We start from the raw sequence: 3,780 nt of genomic DNA, 5'->3' as shown, positions 1-3,780 counted from the left end.
TCCACAGCTAGATTTGGTTGTTTTTGTTTTATGTTTTTAATTTCCTTTTGGGAGGACAGTTGCAAGGGCAGATACAAAGAGATAGGGAGATATGTGGGACTGTGGTGCCTCATGTAAAATTCACAAAGAATCAATAAAAAGTTAACGAAATTTTAAAAATAAAAATGTTAAAAGTTATGAAGACATTAACAATATACATTGTGATGGAGGGCATGTTTATATATGTTGGGAAAATAGTCAATTGTGTTTTTTATTACAGATGTGAATTTCTTCAAAGTAAGAAATCCTCAGAGGAAATTGCACAGTATATTCAAAGCTACAAGGGATTTGTTCATGTAACGGTAATTTACAACAGCCAACTTTTTCCAAACTCATTTTACTGCCTAATGTCTGAGCTGAGGTGTTTTGTTTTGTTTTAAAGATTTATTTATTTATTTTATGTATATGAGTGTGGTGTAGCTATCTTCAGACACACCAAAATAGGACATTGGATCCTATATATAGATGGTTGCAAGCCACCATGAGGTTGCTGGGAATTGAACTCACAACCTCTAAGAGAGCAGTCAGTGCTCTTAGTCCCTGAACCGACTCTTCAGTTCCTCAAATGTTTTTGTTGTTTTTTCATGGTTTCTGTGACTTTCTCCTTCATCCTTTTCCCTCTTACCCACAGAGTGTGGGAAGGTTAGGAGCCCATCGTCTTGCTAAGCTAGAATCACTTCTCATTTGATTTTCTGGCTGGCTTTGCGCTGGTTTTGCCTGCCTTTTGCTGAGAACATGGTGTGAAAAATCAGGGAAAAGGGCTCTTCTTCAGGAAAAAAAAAAACCTGGTGAAGTTTCCTTAGATAGTATATTGTTCAACTCACAGGTGCCTCTGAAGTTCGCTCCTCTCTGTGTCTTTATTCTGCATTAATTAAAATACATCTGTGGTATGTAACCTAGTTCTGTTTTTGAGCTGGGTGTTTTGTGTGAGTGATTCTGTATGTGGTTTCCACTTGGCTACAAGTAAACACTCACTGTTGTTTATAACTGTATAAAAATTTTTCTAAGGGCTAGAGAGATGACTCAGTGGTTAAGAGCACTGACTGCTCTCCCAGAGGTCCTGTGTTCAGTTTTCAGTAACCACCTGGTGGCTCACAACCATCTGTATTGGAATCTGATGCCCTCTTCTGGTGTGTCTGAAGGCAGGTATAGTGCACGCATACATAAAATAAATAAATAATTCTTTTAAATTCTTTCTCTAAAATAATAGAAATATAACCAAAAATTAAAGGTCCATTTCACCAAACAACTCTGTTGCTCTAATGGAATCTCCCTTCAGTTGAAGCTCACACATAGATGTACATTTTATACATCAATTAAAAAACTGAATTTCTTTCCTCAGGGAGAACATTTTCTGAAGTCCTGGATCAGAAGAGAACTACCTATGGTATCAGGTAAAACCTCAGGCACATTTGGAACACTTTGCTTGTTTCTTTCTTCATTTAAATGTAATTGCCCCTGCCCCCACAACTGTTGCAGTAATTTCTAACCCAAATAAGCCTGTATGAAAAACACAATCCAGTTAATATATTTATGAGCTATATGCCTAGACTGGGCAGATCTACCCCTGCACTGCTCATTGTCCTCACCCACTCCCCAGGTGTGAGACCCTTTGCTCCTTGCAGTTTCCTTTTGGCCAGATGGTTCTTCTCCACCCCATACACTGTAAGAGTCCTCTGTGCTCTGAAGCCCTGAGCCATCTCTCCAGGCCCCAGAGAGAGAATGACTCCTGTATTCCATTTTAAACCCTTAATCCTATACAGAAATGGAGAGAAAGAGGGGAGCGCCCCAGTCTTTGCTGCTCTGCTCCAGCAGGTATAACAGTCGCTCGTGGGGCCTCCTGCTTTTCTAACCACCTGCAAAAGTGACAAAAGCACAGGTTATCAGATGATTACATACACACACACACACACACACACACACACACACACAGAGAGAGAGAGAGAGAGAGAGAGAGAGAGAGAGAGAGAGAGAGCGCTAACTTGACCTTTGCTATCAAAGTCTCCTGGTCTCCATCTTTTCTCCCAAGCTTACTGCAATGAGAGTGTCTTTGCTAATGAAGAACTAAGGATGGACACCTTTAAGGACTGGCCCCAAGAATCACCTGTGGCTGTTGAAGCTCTGGTAAGAGCAGGCCTTTCCTACACAGGTGAGTCAGAATTTCCTGTCTACCAGATGTTCTAATCCCCATCATTCCTAAGAAATCCCTTTGCTGCTAAATAAGACTTCCACTTTCCCACAGCTCCCTTGGTGCTCAGCCGAGGTCTAGGCTGACAGTATCCAATCCCTCTTACCCAGGGAACCACCTCCCCTGCTCCCTAATATTTCTTCAGTCAGAACTTATATGGACATACCTACCTTTAAGAGTTGCTAAGAGCCAGGTGGTGGTGGCGCACACCTTTAATACCAGCACTTGGGAGGCAGAGATAGGCGGATTTCTGAGTTCGAGGCCAGCCTGACAGAGTGAGTTCCAGGACAGCCAGGGCTACACAGAGAAACCCTGTCTCGAAAAACCAAAAAAAATAAAAATAATAATAATAATAATAAATAAATAAAATAAAAAAAATAAAAAAGAGTTGCTAAGAAATATGCTGTGTTCCCAGGAAGAAAAGTGCCTATTTAAAGAGTTGGCCTTTAAATAGAGTGCCTATTAAAAAAGTGCCTCTTTTTCAACTCCCCATTTTTTTTTTACCAGCTATAAACTCTAGACCCCAGGAGCTTTGTCTAGTTAGACAAAGGAGCTCTTCTCTGCTTGAACTGTAGAGTGCCTTCATGGTTCAAGAGTGGAAGATGCTGATTTTCCATTTCCAGTTGAATCCCTTGGCTCAGGCACATTAGAATTTTTTCCCTAGAATACAGTCTCCTGAGCAATGTGCTCTTATCTCCTGTAGAGCATACCTGGGAATAATAGGAGAGACAAGTAGTTCTTCATGATCTCACTGACATAAAAACTCGTGTATTTTCTTCTGTGTTTTTGCACATGATCTTCAAACATATTCTTTCTGATTTACTCAGTAAGCAAGTGTGTTTTGGTTGCCTATGACTGTGAATGCCCAGTATGTCATTAATGTCCAGAACAGACAGAAATCTCTACTCTCATCCAGCTACTCTTCAGATTCTGGTGGCAAATCTTTCAGGATGATTGGTTTGGGAGAGCTTTCTTAAAAGCACCCCAGTGAACGACCAAGAGTCCTGTGTGAACTGTTGCCTCCTGGATGACTTGTCCACACAATACAACTGGAGATCCAAGTAGGAGATCACTGGGTAATCTGGAGCTGTCTTCTTGTGATTTGGACAATGTATGTGCTGTTGAATTGACCTCATTCCTTTTCTAGGCAAAAAGGACATTGTCCAGTGTTTTTCCTGTGGAGGATGTATGGAGAAGTGGGAGGAAGGGGATGACCCAATAGAAGATCACACCAAGTTTTTTCCCAAGTAAGCAAAATTAATTCTCTTGACTTTGAACATACCTGAAGCTCCTAAGATCCCACCTCTGCCCTACATAGGCTGAGTTATTGTCTGTGAGTCTGTAAGTTTATTTTAGCTGTTCACATGGACTGGCCTTAACTCTGCTTCATTCCACATTCTCACCATGTTCTCACCATTACTTTATAGATCACATGTACAAAGTTGTTGAGAGCCACAGTATGCATGTCTCATATGATACAGCACTGACAGAATCACTGGAAATAGACTTTCTATTTAATTCTTTGTTCTCTTGCATTCTCTCTCTCTCTCTCT

At 40.8% G+C, this 3,780-nt stretch overlaps 1 long non-coding RNA gene across 1 annotated transcript; it reads left to right on the top strand.

Moving 5' to 3' along the window:
* The first annotated feature begins 258 nt into the window (after positions 1-258).
* Positions 259-3,430, top strand: LOC114616018. The gene is made up of 4 exons (XR_003710577.1): positions 259-341; positions 1,382-1,433; positions 2,069-2,188; positions 3,375-3,430. It is a non-coding gene; the product is annotated as an uncharacterized LOC114616018 (long non-coding RNA).
* The last annotated feature ends 350 nt before the right edge of the window (positions 3,431-3,780 follow it).

This window comes from Grammomys surdaster, unplaced genomic scaffold, assembly GCF_004785775.1.
Source record: "Grammomys surdaster isolate TR1022 unplaced genomic scaffold, NIH_TR_1.0 225731, whole genome shotgun sequence".
NCBI classification, from domain to species: domain Eukaryota; kingdom Metazoa; phylum Chordata; class Mammalia; order Rodentia; family Muridae; genus Grammomys; species Grammomys surdaster.
The sequence above is the reverse complement of the archived record's forward strand: the minus strand, read 5'-3'. Positions and strand labels throughout refer to the sequence as shown.